The following is an 18,347-nucleotide window of genomic DNA, read 5'->3' as shown; positions in this document are numbered from 1 at the left end:
CAGCATACCAAGGTGGGCATGTTTGGGGTCAAGTTTTGAATGAAAATCAAGAGGTGCCTAGTCCTGATATTTGGGGTTGGGTGAAAGATAAAGACAGTGAAACATGGAAACCCAAATGGACATCGATCCCTTCTGTTACTGCATCTTGTCAGGAACTGTTGAAATGTGGGTGCAAAAAATCAAACTGAGTTGATAACTGCAAGTGCTATCGCTCTGGGCTTTCTTGTACAGGATTATGTTCATGTAACTGTCAAGATCGATAAAAAGCAGTCTACTGTGGCTATTTTGTATCTTAATTAATAAGGTAAATTGTACTTTTGGAATGGTTGCAGCCAGAATTTGCAATTCTCATTAACGTTAAATAGTAAAATGGCCTTTTTTACCATTTTGCCACCATTTTGAAACCGGAAGTGGCTTTCATTGACCTTTGGGTTACTTGCTATCATGCCAAATTATTGTACAAATGTATGAGTAGAGAAATTCTTGACTAATTTAAATGTTTTGTCGAGTTAAATGATGATACTTGTCTTGAGAAGATTTGTGAACGACGCCATTTTGAAAAAAGGATTGGCCTTCTTGAAAAAAACAAAGACTTTTGTTTTGGCCAGGACCCGAGATTTGCAAAGTACAAGTTAAAGTGAGTGACGGTGACGGTGTTTCTCAACGTGGGCCATATGGCCCCCTTGGGGGCCATGAGATTTTTTCAGGGGCCACAAGGCAAAATTTGAAAAATGGGGGGCCATGGGGGGCCACAGAAAATTTAGGACCCACAAAATATATAAATGTGTAATATTTTGAAATAAATCATTAATATGCTTGAGTTTAGTTTGAAAATCATTCAATTCAATATACCAGGTAATTTTTGCAGACAGTGAAATATTCAATAATCTCTTCACTCTCTCTCTCTCTCTCTAGCTGGCAGAGTGGTAAAAGGCTGAACTATGACCCTTGACAAAAACCATTAACTCTCTCTCTCTCTCTCTCTCTCTCTCTCTCTCTCTCTCTCTCTCTCTCTCTCTCTCTCTCTCTCTCTCTCTAGCAGGCAGAGTGGTAAAAGACTGAACTATCAAAGATTATGCTGACTGGTAAACTTCCGAACGACAACCATTAAGATGTTTATAAACAATTTTAACAGCAACGGTATATGGGTTATAATATAACCGTTATATTGTTTCTTCTTCAATAATAGATCCGTCTTTCAGTTTAACATAGACTTACGAGGAAGAGACTTGATTTAAGTTCTACCAAAGAGGTTTGTGAAAGATAAACTTATATCCACATACGTATGTACATACAAACATACATTTATACTTACATACAGTGTACATACATTTATAACTTACATACACAGTCTCTTTCATGTACACTCAGTACACACACACACATACTTGTCATGAATTTTATTTATCTATTCACTTTATTTGTTATTGAGGGAGGGGTAAGAGTATCTTTTATGGCTAAAATACTTTTGCTTTTTTTATTGCTTGTTTGAATATGTGGAGGGCAATGATTTCCCAGACAATAATAGCGGTACTGAGTTTTAATGAGTTTTGTTTGTTTTTTATTTTAGATAAGCATGACCAGTCCAGCTAAGAAAAAATGCAGACAGTATTCTGTTGAATATCTTGCTTTTGGATTCATTGAATCTCCACAAAATACTACAATGCCTATGTGCCTGCTGTGTATGACCTCACTCTCAAATGAAAGTATGCATCCCAGCAAACTGAAAAAGCATCTGGAGACTGCACATAAAGACAAGAAAGACAAGCCGCTAGATTTCTTCAAGAAATTACGTGATGAGTTCCAAGGAAGGATGACAGTGAATCATATGTTTACCCAAAAAGTGGCAAAAGTAGACAGAGGGATGTTGGCTTCTTACAGGTAAGCCTCATACTATCGGTGAATTTCTGATCATGCCGGCAGTGGCTGTAGTGCTTTCAACAGTCATGAATCAGAGTCCACAAGAGGTAACTAGTGTTATTCCTCTGAGCAACTCCTCAGTATCACGCCGTATTGATGAGATGGCAGCTGATGTTGAAAACCAATTAATCTCAAAACTGCAGGTGAATGATTTCTCGCTTCAACTCGACGAATCAACTTTACCTGATAATTCTGCTCTTTTGATGGCATTTGTGAGGTTTCTTGATGTAGATGAAATATGTCAAGAAATGCTTTTCGCATTGAAATTAACGACTGACACTAAAGGAGAATCCATCTTCAAATACTTGAGGTCTATTTTGAGGAGAACAACATTCCACTCAAGAACATTGTGGCTTGTGCAACAGATGGCGCTGCTGCTATGATAGGAAGGTATCGGGGATTCAGTGCTTACTTAAAAAAAGCTGTTCCTAATGTCGTTTGTGTGCACTGTGTTGTTCACCGGCAGCACCTGGTTGCCAAAAACCTAGCAGGACGTCTTCATGAAGCACTTGGGCATGTTATCAAGGCTGTCAACTTGATAAAAAGTAGTGCACTGAAAGATCGCCTCTTTCAGCAATTATGTGAAAAGAACAATGAAGAATTTGAAAAACTTGTGTTGCACACAGAAGTCAGGTGGCTTTCTAAAGGTAATTGCCTGAACCGTTTTGTTGCACTTTGGGACAGTGTTATCTCTTTCTTTAGTGGGACAGAACTTGGACAGAAACTTGTTGATGCAAAGAGTGACATCTTCTACCTGTCTGACATATTTGAAAAGCTAAATGTTCTGAACAAAGAGCTTCAAGGAAATAACTCCACCATGTTTTCCTGCAAGGAGGCAATTACTACATTTAAAGGGAAACTCAAGCTGTTCTGGTTGAACCTTGGAAGACGAGAGTTTGCACAGTTTCCTTCCTTAGCAGTTATATCCACCGATCTGCTTGATGATGACCTAGCAGTGTATGTTGACCATCTGAGCGGTTGCATAATGATATGGACACTCGCTTCTCTGACCTACTCCAAATGACTGTGCCACACTGGTTTGTGGATCCCTTCATTGCTGATGTATCTGAAGTTGATGTCACCCTACAAGAAAGTCTCATTGAACTTCAGAATAACACAACAGCTCAAGCAAGGTTCAAGCGTGGAGGACACCAGAAGCTGTGGATGAACTCAAGATGTGTATAAGAAGTACCCAATACTCTGGAAAGATGTGAAGTTGCTCTTACTTGCCTTTCCCACGTCTTACTTGGTTGAGACTGGTTTCAGTCGGGTGATGTACCTGCTGTCAAAGACACGAAACCGCCTTGACATAGAAAAAAAGAGGCGATTTACGTCTCTCTCTGACAGCTTTCAAGCCAAACATTGACAAGTTGGCAGCCTTGCATCAGTCACAGGGATCCCACTGAAAACCTTTCAAGATAAAGCCAATTGTACCTACATGTATTCCTTGTTTTTTTATTCCTTTTGTAAATAGATAAGTGTTCAAATAAAATATTTTTCCAATTAATATTGGTATTTGATTCATGCCTGAAATTAGTGTTTTGAGTACATGGTACTACTCAAACTAGAACCATTTAATATACCTTCCCTAGGCGTATTAAGGTGATGGACGGAAGGCGGGTGTGTGTGTGTGTGGGGGGGGGGGAAGTAACTCAGAGTTGGCATGGAGGGGCCACAACAACTTGCACTGGATTGAAGGGGGCCACCACCAGAAAAAGGTTGAGAAACGAGTTAAACAATCAGTGTGCCAAGTTTCATGCTTGTATCCCAATTTGCACAATTCTAATAATATCCCTCACTAAAAGGTGGAGATCTTCTTTGACAACACCACAGCACTATCATACGTCCGGAAACAAGGAGGAACACACACTTTTTCTCTCAACAAGATAGCAGGAGTTCTCCTCCTCTGGGCGAATGAGCACAAGATTTCAATCTTCCCGAGGTTCATTCAAGGAAGAATGAACGTGTTAGCAGACGAACTGAGCCTCTTGAATCATGTCCTGTCGACGGAATGGACTCTGAACGAGAGAGTATGTCTAGATTTGTGGAAGTTATGGGGGAAGCCAACGATAGATCTCTTTGCCGCCTCAAGCAACAATCTTCTCCCGATTTTGTGTTCTCCGGTGCCAGACCCGCTTGTGTGGAAAACAGATGCAATGCTGCTGGATTGGACGGGCCTCGATGTATATGCTTTTCCTCCCTTCGGAATGTTGAGAGAAGTCATCAACAGGCTTCAGTCCTCAATCCCAAATGTGGTCAATGAGACTAGTGGCCCCTTTCTGGCCCAGGATAGAATGGTTCCCAGACCTACTCAAGCTCTTAGTGGACTTCCCCAGGCTCCTTCCCCAAAGTCTGTATCTGCTCAAACAACCCACTTCAGGGATCCCCCTCGAAGTGGGACCACCTTGACGTGGTGAGGGGGCTCTTGACACCCAGGAATTTGTTCCCGGGTTCGAGTAAAGAGTCCCATAGATCATCGTATAATTTGGATTAATTGTTGTAGAATATTCCACCTTTGTAAAATTTATTAGACATGAAAAAAGGAAAAGATATCATAGCTGGTACTGGGTTTATATCCAAAGCTAAATAGTGGGAACTGTGGTAGGATCATCAACTGCCCGATAATGTTCGGACCTGAGAGATCAGGCAGAACTATTCTTTAGAGCTGGACCACGGATTCCAGGGGGGTCTGGTTCTGGGTTAGGACTCTCGGGCATTCTATCCGGTTTGCCCCACCCAAATAACATGATTGGGTTGGGGATGATTGTATTCTTGTAATACTCTGTCCTATCAAGCGGGTTTGGCCTACACTTGAGCCACTCTAATCATGTTATGCCATCCCCAATGGGGTAGGGTAGGGACGCGGACATTTGGGATTCGGTTCTCACTTGTGCCATTGGTGGTGGAATAAACTCCAAGAAAGGCTGATGATATTTTTTTAAGGTTTTTCAAGTTAAAATTTTTTTTATATATATATTTTTTTATACCCCCTCTAATCTTTATGACAAATAAATATAAGGATTCGAGTACCCCTGGACCTTTTGATGCTTTGGCGCAGATGACGACTATGGACAAGGACTTGGACCACCCCTAGGAAATTTCAATTAATCAAGAGCACGATGGTAGCTCTACAAAACATTGTGTTGGAAAACTAATTAATGTGAAAAACTTGCGAGTGCTACATGTCGTGGGCATACCAGTGCAGTGCGACTATGACATTATTTTGACAACCTTCCATTCCTTTGGAACTATAATTGAAATAAGGATGAATTTCCTTGAAGTCACATCAAAATGGGAAGCATCGATTACCTTTGATAAATATGAAGATGCCATTAAGGCTAGTAGTAATATCAATACAGTTCAAATAAATCAGTGTATTATAGAGGGAGCTTTGACAGATAAAGTACCCAAAAATTTAGATAGCTATGTACCATCTGAATGGGTTCAAGATACACGTCAGAAAACAGAGGGTAATAATCCATCCAGAACTCCCAAACCTCCTATGTGGCTAGTTGCTACAGCGAAGGAGGAAACTTAAAATTATTATAATTCTGCAGGGTATCTCCAGAAAAAGGTGGGAGGAATAAATAGTGGAGATATATCTAGATTTGGAAAACGTACAGTGCTAATACATGCTAAATAAAAAACACAAGCATAAATGCTACCTGCAATGAATCCTTCTGGGCATGATATGATTAAAGAAATCAAACCCCACCTGAATTTTAGTTATGGCCAAGGTGTTATTTTTGACAAGGATTTATATGAGTTCACAGAAAGTGAGATCATTGAAATGAGCCCATTGGCAGTGTGGAAAGTAAAAAAGACGCCCATTGTTAATATGATAATTTTGACCTTTGAAGACCCTAACGTTCCATCCCATGCAATCATTGAAAATTGAAAGAGTGCGAGTAAGACCCTTCCTCCCGAAACCTATTCAATGTTTCAACTGTTTCAAGTTTGGTCATTCATCAAAAGTATGTAGGAACGCAAAAGTTTGCATAAATTGCTCTGCCCCTGACCATGGTATTTGTTCTGAAACACCAAATTGTTGTAATTGTCAGCTGAACCATAAGGCTAATGATAAAAACTGTGAAGCATACAAAGATGAACTGTCAGCAATAAATAAGGCTAATGCTGAACACATTAGCATAGGATATGCCAAACAATTGGGCCAATCAAAGAGCTATGCAAGAGCTCTAAACCTTCTACCCCTTACTACCGCAAGGAGTCCTGTGGGAGCACCTTCTCCTGCAATAGGTGTATCAACTCCTGTGTAGAGGCCCGGGTATCTGGTTTTGGGTGCTCAGTCACTGGAAGCAAGAGCACACACCACCAAAGCAGGCAAGCTGCCTGTGGTTGAAAAAAGTCTTCTCCAGATGAAGAGGCTCTCACATCATCTCCTCCATCTCCTACTTTTAAAGTAGTAAATCTATCACAGGCAGAATCTCTGCCTGATCTAATGGAATCAAAACAGTTAAGGAACCCCAAGAGAGGAAGGACTCCTTCAGGCTCTCCCCCTTATACTCCAAATAAGCATGCTTCAATATTTAACAGCTATAGTGTGCTTTCCTCAAATGAAGCTAGTATTTCAATGGAACACAACCACATAGTTAGAGAGATTGCACAGATTACAACGGTAGATGTTCACCCTCCTCGTAAAGAAAATCAAACTAGGAGAAATAAAGATCACAGGGTTAGTCATAAAAAACCGTCTATTTCCAGACCACCCAAAGAGGAAAAAAGAAAGGCTTCCAAATCGGATTAGTAATGGCTTTATTCAACGTCCTACAATGGAACTGTAAAGGATTGCGTTCTTGTGCGGAAAATCTAAAGGTCCTCCTAAGAGAAACTAATCCTGGAGTAATTTGCCTGCAGGAAACTCAATTAGGTCAAGAGAAGTTCAATCCTGGACTTAAATTATGAGATCTTCACGTCCACCCCTCCAGTGGGTGATAGAGCACATGGAGGAGCAGCTATTATCGTGAGCAAATCACTGGAATGCTTGCCTGTAGCCCTCAGTACAAATTTACAGCTGTTGCTCTTAAAATCACATTAGACAAGCAGATTACTGTGTGTTCCATCTACCTGCCTCCTAGATCAAACTTCACAAATGCTGATATCCAATCATTAATTGATCAACTGCCACAGCCATTTTTTATTCTTGGTGATTTTAATACCCATAATCCGTTATGGGGAGGGCATACTTCAGATAATGAAGGTAAAATTATAGAAGACATTATTAATAATAATGATATTGTGCTTTTAAATGATGGTACTATGACTTATCATAATATATATTTTAATTCTTACTCTGCCATTGATCTGAGTATATGTTCCTCTGCAATAGCTTTAGATTTTATTTGGTCAGTAAATGAAGGTTTAAATGGCAGTGATCACTATCCCATTCTTTTAAAGTTTACCAGAAATGTCCCTACAGAAATGCCACAGAAATGGAAGCCATTGGAAGCTGATTGGGAGAAGTATAAAAAGGATATCCATCTAGATAAACCATTTGAATCCTTTAACAACCATATTGAGGCATATGAGTATTGGACAAACACTGTATTAGCCAGTGCAGAAGCCTCTATTCCAAAAACTACTGGAAAGCCAAGGAGACCAACAGTTCCATGGTGGGACAAAAAGTGTGCCACCTTAAGAAAAATTACTAGAAGATGCTACAAGAAATACAAATCAAGTGGCACATCCACTTCTAAAACAATATATTAGCGAGCCATGCAAACAACGGCGATACTTCCGTTGTGCTAGGAAAGACTCTTGGATTTATTATATAAATGGAATTAACTCTAAAACACCATCGATGTTTGTATGGAAAAAGGTACGAAAACTTGCAGGGAAGTTTGTGCCCCCCAAAACTCCCTCTTTGAGAGTAGGAAATAACCTCATTACAAACCCTTCAGATGTAGCTGAATCATTGGGTCAATATTTCTCCAACATTTCTAGCCCAAAAAAACTATTCTAGTACATCCCAAAGAAGCAGGAACAACCCTCAGGTCAATCTGAATCTATCTGTGTTAACCGGGAGGCATACAATGCAAGTTTGTTCATGAAACTTACCTGTCGATATATATATAGCTGTATTTTCTGAAATCCGACAGAATTTTAAAAACTTCCGACACACGCAGTGTCGGTCCAGGTGGTTAGTACCCATTCTGCCGCTGGGAGGCGGGTATCAGGAACCATTCCCATTTTCTATTCATAATTTTTCTGTCGCCGGTGCTGAAAACACCTGTTTTTCAGTACCTCCGTCTTAGGATTTTGGAAACTTCATTGGCGCTAAGTATCCTAATTGTCTTTTGATTTATTTACTTGGATTTGTGGCTAGGCATACGCTATCTTAAATTGATTTGAATTTGATTCAATTTTGCATAAGATATCTGAATCTAGTTAGGCTAGTTTCAGAGGGGTTGTCTGCAAAGATAGGGTGTGGCTACCGAAAGCTTCGGTAGATCTGCACTTGGTATGCAGAGGGGTATGGGTCTTGCTTCTTTGTTGAGATTTGTTATGTAAGGAGTGTGAGACTTTGTCAATTCCGTAATATGTAGTAAACATGTCTAATTCCGTAAGGAAGACGTATGATTCATATGTACGCAATTAATCAGTAACAAAAGTCAGGGTAGTGAGCCTGCTAACCTTCCTGTAGACTTTATTTTGCCTACCCCTGTAGTATGGCCTACTGGGCTATGAATATGTCTGTGAGAGGTGCTCGCTCTCCTTCATTGCTGTGAAGAGTGCTACTTCGTAATTGTTACTCCTAACCCTGTAGTGTTTGCTTCGGGCCCTAAAACAGTGTCTGTAGAGGAATTGCCCTTTCTCTGATACTCTTTCGATTCGTAACTTAGAATCGAAAGTGCTTGCTTTAGAGAGCAAAAGTGAAGTGCAGAAGTGCAGTGATACCCCTTGTGTAGTGGAGGGTGCGTCAGATCGGCCTCGTTTCGCCTCTAGGCCGGGACCTCTGCTTGACTCCCAGGACCCGGGGAGGGAGCATGTCGAAAGCCTAAGGAGGGTTACAAGGAACCCCCACCGATCTGGCGTGCCTTCAGCAGTTTCTGATGAAAATCCCCAGACTGCCAAAGTGCGTGCGCGTGCACGAATCCTGAAGGATTGCTTCTCGTCCTCCGAAGCGTCCTCCCCGTGCAGGAGTTGGAGCTTTCGGAAGGACTCGCGCCCTCTAAATAGAAGCTTTATAGAGAGAGGATGCTTCACGTCCTCTCTCTCTCTCTCTCGTTATGCGTTTTCAGTGAGAAGTAAGAAGGCGAACATCGCCTGAACTTGTGTCCATCTCTCCACCGAGAAATACGTAAAAGAAGTCATATTAGCAGGAAGCTTTTGAGAGCGGACGTCCGAGCTTTATTACTGTGATAATAGAAGGCGTTCCCTCTCGACTTGGACCGGACGCTCGGATGGACACCAGGCGTGCGCCAGTGGACTCCGCGCGCGCCAGTGGAGCAGCTTGCGCCAGTGGACGCCGAGCGTACACCAGCGCACGCCAGGTGTGTCGCCTGGCTGAACGTTTCTGTTGAACTCTTCAAGCTCTTGTTTCAGATTTCGGCCTAAAGAATTTTTCCTCTACCTTCGGTGATACCTTCTACCTCACCTGCAAAGAATGTGAAGTAGGCAGTGCTTTGGAGGAAGCTCAAAGTGAACAGACAACTACTTCTTCGGAACCCAGCAAGACATCGGGTTTCGTGAATTCAAGAGGTCTCTGTCAATTAATATTGCTTTTCGCATAGGTGGATGGAGTTAAGGAAAGCTCAAGGGAAGATCTCGTTTGCTCTACCGCAGTCAAGACTTTGTGATAAGGCAGTTACGGGTTATGTAAAAGCTCGACGTCCTACACGTCATGACGCTCGACTACTTTCGGTAGGATTCTTGCAAAAGCACTCGTCAAGAGGACGCTCTTCAGGAAAGCGCAAGACAGGACTTCCTTTGCCATACTGCCAATAAATTTAAGTTGCAAGCTTTTTAGTCCATCTGAAAGGGCTTTTCAGATGATAGATTTTGTTAGTTCCTAAGTGTCCCGTAAATGGGTTAGTTCTCATGACAAACATCTCTTTAACTTTATATTGCGTAAGCGGATAAGCTCTTGTTGACAAGATTCGGAAGGGCTCTCATTCATCATTCGCAGACTCGTACAAGAAATAGACTTGTAGACTACGTCAATGACCGCTTATGTCCAGTAACATAAGAAGCTTTGAGCTGTCTGCTTCGATTCTCTAAGTTTTGTTCATGAAACTTGCCTGTCAGATATGCATGTAGCTGTATTTCCGAATTCAGCTATATATATGTCTGCCCAGGTGAGTATGAACAAACTTTATTGTAATATAATATCATATTTTGCCTTGCGTTATTTTACTACTGGTTGGTTCAAGTCATATACGCTTGCTGTAGTTACCTCTTCGGATGGCAACCGAGAGGTCTATTGTCTATTATTTTAAGGACATTTAATCGTTACTCCCTGCAGCCTTCCAGGAGTTTCCGATTTATCTTTTACCGTTGTATGGTAGTGTTCTGACGACACAAACGCATCTATATATTTAGCGTTTTCTGTTTCGCTTAAATATACGAGCTTGAGAGTCTCTTTCTGCTCAAAAAAAAAAAAATAAAATAAAATAAATAAATAAATAAATAAATAAAAAATAAATAAAATAAATAAATAAATAACGAACCTATTTCTTCGTAGAATAGGGTAGCTGGCAACCCAGACATAAAGTTAAGAGACGACGTTCGTAAGCTGCTGGCCTGCTGTGTCTGTCCTCCAGTCCAACCGAGCCAGTGCCAGCTCTGTGCTGTCATGCGCTGTAGGTACGTCTCTCTCCTGCGGGATTGACTGACTAACTGTATCTCTGTGCTGGCGGTTACGTCTCTCCTGCGGGATTGACTGACTAACTGTATCTCTATCCTACAAATACAATCACGGACTTTAGCCTAAGATGGAGGGGATTTCTTACGTGAATGAATAAACATTGCATTCGTTTTGCCTTACTATGTTCAACAGATATCTCTTAATCCTTTCGGTGCTCGTTACCGCACGGTATAGAACTACGAGTCTACCGCAACATTGCACTTTTATATGCTCTCCTGCTTAGGCAAAGCGCAGCCTTATTCAGGGAATTAAGCAGACTCGGGGAGGGAATGGATGAGCTTGCTGGGGACCATTTCCTTCCTGAAGAAGTTTGTTTCCCTGAATAGACTGCAATTCAGACCTCCACAGTTTTTTTCATACGGGAACTGAAATATTATTCAAGATCTGAATGATTCTGAACATCTCTCAGTGCATCTATCACCTGAGGTGATAGAAAGAAGGTGCCGGACATCTGGATAGGGTTTCAGATGTCCTGGATCTTAATCTGAAAGAAGTAGAAGTAATTCGGTCGTCCCTCCAGTCCTCGAAACGAGTTTTTGGAACCAGTGGTCCAGATCAACTCTGATATTCCACAGCTCTCTCATATCTTAAGAAGTATCTTCTCTCGGTCCCTGTTAGAGTTTACGAGAAAGAGCCTATTATAACAACAGGCGTAGAATGTAACGATCCTCTAGAAGGTTCGTTACAGGATTGCAAAAGTCCGTACGAATCGTCTCGATCGACGGCAGCAACTACTGACTTCCGAGTGGAATCTTTCTTTAGAAGTATGTTGAGAGTTGTGGAGACTTTAGGGACCCTTTCATTCTTCTCTTCGATATGTTGAGGACGAAGAGGCTTCTTCTTCTCTGCTCCCTTATTCTCAATCCGGGATCGGTACCATTAAACACCATCCTATGATATTGAACGGGGATGGATGTTTAGTCTCTTTTCCCCTTTTTCAATCGCTTAGGAAATGTAATAAGAGGTTTGTTCATGAAACTTACCTGTCAGATATATGAGGGCCCCAGAACCAGAAAGTCGTATATGCCACTCCATGGATTTGGAGTTATGCATACTGGTAGATTTGGCAACCTTTTCTCTGTGTATTTGAGGCATTTCTAGCCATTCCACCATTTACATACGGTCGAAATTCCTACTGGGACAGTCGGAATTATCGATTTTAGCTACAGGAAAGAACATGACTTCGAGCGGTGCTGGCAGCCGCTCGGACGGTTCATGAGGACCAGATAGACGCATATCACTAGCGCTGATTAAGCCAATGAGAGCGCGCGTCACTTTGCGGGTAGCGAATTCTAGGCCAATGAGCGTTTTTCCCCATAAGGCGCGTGTAAGCATCGACCAATCACCGCGCAGCTTACAATCTCCCGCCAATGTTTACATCTCACTTCAGTGATCATAGCGGGAGATTACGATTATCCGTTGTGTTGTGCTGTTATTTTATCTAAATTACTCTTTATTTGAGTACATTATGTCTTCCTCTGGCAGTAATAATAGTCGTAGTACTAGTAGTAGTAGTAGTAGAGTGGATGAGGGTCACAGCTGGTAGCGATGTTTGAGCTAACAGACTGCAATCTGATCGAGTTAAGTCCCCTTCACATTGCAGCTTCTATTAAAGGATGGGGGCCCTAGTAGTAGTAGTAGTAGTAGTAAAAAAAAATTATTATGATAATAATATTATTGTGTATTATTGATGGTTAAACATCATGGTGATTCAAGGTTATCATCGTCAACATCATTATTACAACCATCATAATATTATTATTTCTATCATTATTATTATTATCATTATTATTATTATTATTATTATCATTATTATTATGACAATAGTATTACTATTCTATTATAGTATTTTCTTGTGATTGATTATAAGTATCGATGTATTATGATGATGAAAGGTTATCATCATCAGTGTCATTATTAGTACTAATATTATTGTACTATCATCATTATTATTATTACTATTATTATCACATTATCATTATTATTATTATTATTATTATTACCCATTGTTATTATTATTACTATTATTATTATCATTATTATCATTAGCAGTTCTCGGTTTCTTATCACAAAAATGTATCGTCTTTTCAGCACACTATTATTACTTATCAATATTAGTTATTAATAGTATTATTATCATTATTATTACCAGTATTATACTATTACTCTTATTAATATCATCATCATTATTACAACATTATGATAACACTTTATTATCGTTTAACATGCAACATTCAATTATGTTTAAGTGCTTGTTATGACTCAAAATATTAAAAAAAAATGGAGTTTGGCAGACATTTTGAATGCTAGCGCGCAAGCGCACCCAACAATTTTTTTCAAATTTTCACAAAAAACTTATAAAGAGTATAGCTTTTTCATATGAAACTAAGTTTAAATCGATATCTTTCTTAGAACCAGAGTATGAATGATAAACTTTGAGCCAATTTACTAATTTTTTAAAAATGGGGCAATATACGACTCTCTGGTTCTGAGGCCCTCATATATAGCTGTATTTTCTGAAGTCGACAGAATTTTAAAATTTTTAAAAACTTCGACACACGCAAGTGGTCGCCAGGTGGTTAGTACCCATTCCCGCCGCTGGAGGCGGTTATCAGGAACCATTCCCATTTTTCTATTCATAATTTTTCTGTCGCCGGTGCTGAAAACACCTGTTTTCAGTACCTCCGTTCTAGGATTTTGGAAACTTCATTGGCGCTAAGTATCCTAATTGTCTTTTGATTTATTTACTTGGATTTGTGGCTAGGCATACGCTATCTTAAATTGATTTGAATTTGATTCATTTTTGCATAAAATATCTGAATCTAGTTAGGCTAGTTTCAGACGGGTTTGTCTGCAAAGATAGGGTGTGGCTACCGAAAGCTTCGGTAGATCCGCAACTTGGTATGTAAGCGTATGATTCGTATGTACGCCAATTAATCAGTAAACATGTCTAATTCCGTAAGGAAGACGTATGATTCGTATGTACGCAATTAATCAGTAACAAAAGTCAGGAAACCTTCCTGTAGACTTTATTTTGCCTAACCCTGTAGTATGGCCTACGGGCTATGAATATGTCTACGAGAGGTGCTCGCTCTCCTTCATTGCTGTGAAGTGCTACTTCTGTAATTGTTACTCCTAACCCTGCAGTGTTGCCTTCGGGCCCTAAGCAGTGTCTGTAGAGGAATTGCCCTTTCTCTGATACTCTTTCGATTCGTAACTTAGAATCGAAAGTGCTTGCTTTAGAGAGTAAAAGTGAGGTGCGGAGGTGCGGTGGTACCCCTTGTGTAGTGGAGGGTGCGTCGGATCGGCCTCGTTTCGCCTCTAGGCCGGGACCTCTGCTTGACTCCCAGGACCCGGGGAGGGAGCATGTCGAAAGCCTAAGGAGGGTTACAAGGAACCCCCACCGATCTGGCGTGCCTTCGGCAGTTTCTGATGAAATCCCCAGACTGCCAAAGTGCGTGCGCGTGCACGAATCCTGAAAGATTGCTTCTCGTCCTCCGAAGCGTCCTCCTTGAGCAGGGGTTGGAGCTTTCGGAAGGACTCGCGCCCTCTAAATAGAAGCTTTATAGAAGAGGACGCTTCACGTCCTCTCTCTCTCTCTCTCGTTATGCGTTTCAGTGAGAAGTAAGAAGGCGAACGTCGCCTGAACTCGTGTCCGTCTTTCCACCGAGAAATACGTAAAAGAAGTCATAGTAGCAGGAAGCTTTTGAGAGCGGACGCCCAGGACGCTCGGATGGACTCCAGGCACGCGCGGGTGCACGCCAAGCGCGCGCCAGTGGACGCCAAGGCGCGCGCCAGTGGACGCAAGCTGCGCGCGCCAGTGGACGCGAGCGCGCGCGCCAGTGGACGCCGAGCGCGCTCCAGTGGACGCCGAGCGCGCGCCAGTGGACGCCGAGCGTGCACCAGCGCACGCCAGGTGTGTCACCTGGCTGAACGTTTCTGTTGAACTCTTCAAGCTCTTGTTTCAGATTTGGCCTAAGAATTTTTACCTCTACCTTCGGTGATACCTTCTACCTCACCTGCAAAGAATGTGAAGTAGGCAGTGCTTCGGAGGAAGCTGAAAGTGAACAGACAACTTCTTCTTCGAAACCAGGAAGACATCGGTTTCGTGAATTCAAGAGGTCTCTGTCAATTAACATTGCTTTTCGCATAGGTGGATGGAGTTAAGGAAAGCTCAAGGGAAGATCTCGTTTGCTCTACCGCAACCTTTGCCATTCTGCCAATAAATTTAAGTTGCCACTACCGCAGTCAAGACTTTGCGATAAGGCAGTTATGGGTTATGAAGGCTCGATGTCCTGCACGTCAGGACTCTCGGCAACGTTCAGTAGGATTCTTGCAAAGGCACTCATCAAAAGGACGCTCTTCAGGAAAGCGCAAGACAGGACTTCCTTTGCAATACTGCCAATAAATTTTAAGCTTTAGCAGGCATTAGTTGTGATACGGGAGAGGAAGCTGGTTGGAGAGTTTCTTCCTCTTCCCAGGATAATTTTGCAAGCTTTTTAGCCCATCTGAAAGGGTTTTTCAGATGATAGATTTTGTTAGTTTCTAGTCGGGACTATGCTGCCGATTTGAACATCGTCGTTCTACCTGCCGCAAGCCCAGTCTCTTAACAGGATTCTTGCCCCTTCCTCGTTTGAGACGAGAATCGGAAAAATTAAATGCTCGACTTCCTGGATTACGTTTTGTCAATTCAGTGACTTTCCCCCATTGACAATATACTTTCGTTTGTCAAGTAAGTGGGTATCCCCTCATTGACAAAATATCTCTTTGTCCTGTAAATGGATTAGTTCTCATTGACAAAACATCTCATTAAGGGGGGGCATGGCAAAAAATGACATGGGTTACAAAAACACATGGTAACTAATTGAAAATTTTATTTTAGGGCAATCTTGATACCTGGACTCTTCTCCCATCTGCTGAATGCAAAATCTGCAATAGAAAAGAAGAATAAAATAAAAAAGGGCATTTTCGTATGCATCCAAAAAAACTGCTACTGCTTTAAAACTATCAGAGATAGGAAGCTAAACCTAGTCTCATTTAATAGCTAAAGAGTGTGTCAACAATCTCCTTAAAACAAAATTTGTACTTTAGAGGGATAAAGTTATTATTTTTGCGTTTAAATTTGTAATAAAAATCTGTTACGTAAATAATGTAATTTTAAATAAAGAAAGAGAAACATTTTCAAAGATTGGTTCTAAGCAAGTTATAGAACTTTTAAAGACGAATACAATGAAAAAAAAATTGTGAAAATCGGATAAAAACTAACGAAGAAGTAGTGGTTTAAAGGACAATAACTCACTTTTGAGAAAATGGCATTTAAAGTTGACACATCCCACGGCGACTAGTATGCTCCAGCAGAGCAGCTATTGTACACCTTCTTTTTCTTTTTTTTTTAATACTGATCTTTCTACGCATTGAACTGGTGAGAGTTTGTGTTGGAGCACCAGTGGTGGAGGGAGGCAGTGGTGTGGTGGCGGTCATAAGGCTCGTTGATGGCTGGGGAGGATCAGCTGTTGGTGGTGGAGTTAAAATGGCTGACACTCGTCGCTCTTCCAGTTTCCTCCTTTTCACCTCTCTCGCTTTCTCAACTGCTTCGGCCATCCTCTTGATGTAGCCTTTCTTCCTGGGCATTGCAGAAATGATTTGCAGTGTAGAGAATCCAGATAAATCTAAAAAATCGCCCGATGAACGGTGACAGTAGCAGACGAAACACAAGAAACGTCACGCGAGCAGACGACGCAGACGACCGTCTGCTACGATAGCCTTCAAGGCACTGACTTTCAAAGTTCCATCGCCTACTCGCTACCGTATAGCAGTGGACGAGTTGCTAAACATTATTTTTTATTCATGATATATATACGTATATAATTCCTTGTATATTTATATTATACGCTGTATAACCTAATAATAGGGAAATATGAGTGTGATTGTCAAAATAATAACTTATTTTAGCAAAACAAATATTGTAGAAAAATAGTTAGAATCATATATTGCTCTGAACTTCGAGAGGGGTTTGCCATGACCATGAAATATTCGATGGTTATTCACTAGAAATCGACTTTTTTCAAAATATTTCGTCATTTTTTTGACGGCGGTCCCCTTAACTTGATATTGCGTAAGCGAATAGGCTCTTATTGAGAAGATTCGGAAGAGCTCTCATTCGGTCATTCGCAGACTTGTACAGAAATAGACTTGTAGACTACGTCAATGAACGCTTATGTCCAATAACATAAGAAGCTTGAGCTGACTGCTTCGATTCTCTTAAGTTTGTTCATGAAACTTGCCTGTCAAATATGTATGTAGCTGTATTTCCGAATTCAGCTATATATATGTCTGCCAGGTAAGTATGAACAAACTTTATTGTGATATAATTTCATATTTTTGTACATGAACTTTCCTGTCAGATATATACTTAGCTATACTTCTCTGACGTCACGACAGAATTCAAAACTCGCGGCACACGCGACAGTAGGTCAGGTGATCTACCTTACCCGCCGCTGGGTGGCGGCTGTAAGAACCAATCTCCCTTTCCAGCCAGAATGTTTTTCTGTCGCCGGGTGACGACTACACCTGTGGTTGTTACCACCTGACAGCTTTATTCGATTCTCGTTGCCGTGTGGATTTATTTGGACTGTCTTTCGGTGAAGTACCTGATCTTGTTGGCTTGGCATACGCATTTGTGGATTGTTTTGGATATTGATTTGGATTTTTCTTTGATTTCGAGATGTCTGAGTTAGAGGTTAAGAAATCTTCTATGTTTAGGGTGTGCTCTATGGATTGATGCAAGGTGAGACTACCGAAAGCTACGGTAGATCCCTCACACAGTTTGCTTTAAATGTAGAGGAAAGAATGTTCTTTGTTAACCCGTTGTAATGAGTGTGAGAAGTTGGATGAGGGTGAATGGAAGGCTCTTTCTTCCTACTTGAGTAGAGAAAGACAGGGTGAGAAAAGGCTTTGTCTAGGAGTTCTAGTAGTCTCGTATTAGCGAGGTAGAAGAAAATCCTGTTGTAGCATTAGAACCTTCTCCAGTTTCAGCTCCTGCGCCCTGGCATCGAACCTAAGGATACGACTACGGAAGTGGCAACCATGAGAGCCACGATCCTTAGCATGGAAAAGAAGATTGTTCGTTGCAAGGTAAGAGTAGTGAAGGTGAATTGTGCAGTGACCCCAGTTGCAGTGGAGGGTGCGTCTGATCGGCTCCTTAATGCTTCCAGGCCTAGACCTCTTCCAGACTCCCAGTCCCAGTGGAGGAGGAAAGTCAACAGCCGCAGGAAGGTTTAGGGAGAACTCCCACCGACCAGGCGTCCCCTCGGTAGATCCTGATGTTCGTACCCAGGCTACCCTTGTTCGCGCGAAGAAGGAGGTATTGCGCCAATGCTTCTCTTCTTCTTCCTCACCTTCGCCTAGAAGAGGATGAGCGCCTCGGATTCTTCGCGACCGCTGAAGAGAGCCTGGAAGGCTCCTGGCGCCTTTCCTTCCAGCCCGGAAGTTTTCCAGAAGAGCCGGAAGTAGAGATCAAGAAACCCAGGATGGAGCAGGAGTT

General features: G+C 41.5%; 1 protein-coding gene and 1 long non-coding RNA gene across 2 annotated transcripts in view; one reads left to right on the top strand and one right to left on the bottom strand.

Annotated features, from left to right (window-relative positions):
* LOC135205053 (actin nucleation-promoting factor WASL-like) overlaps positions 1 to 18,347 on the top strand; it is a 250,054-nt gene that overhangs the window by 17,675 nt on the left and 214,032 nt on the right. The window lies entirely within an intron of this gene.
* LOC135205052 (uncharacterized) lies at positions 15,662 to 16,635 on the bottom strand. The gene is made up of 2 exons (XR_010312401.1): positions 16,104 to 16,635; positions 15,662 to 15,733 (listed from the first exon to the last, which is right to left on the bottom strand). It is a non-coding gene; the product is annotated as an uncharacterized LOC135205052 (long non-coding RNA).

Source organism: Macrobrachium nipponense, chromosome 48 (genome assembly GCF_015104395.2).
Source record: "Macrobrachium nipponense isolate FS-2020 chromosome 48, ASM1510439v2, whole genome shotgun sequence".
In the NCBI taxonomy this organism is placed as follows: domain Eukaryota; kingdom Metazoa; phylum Arthropoda; class Malacostraca; order Decapoda; family Palaemonidae; genus Macrobrachium; species Macrobrachium nipponense.
This window is presented reverse-complemented; position numbering and strand designations above follow the sequence as displayed.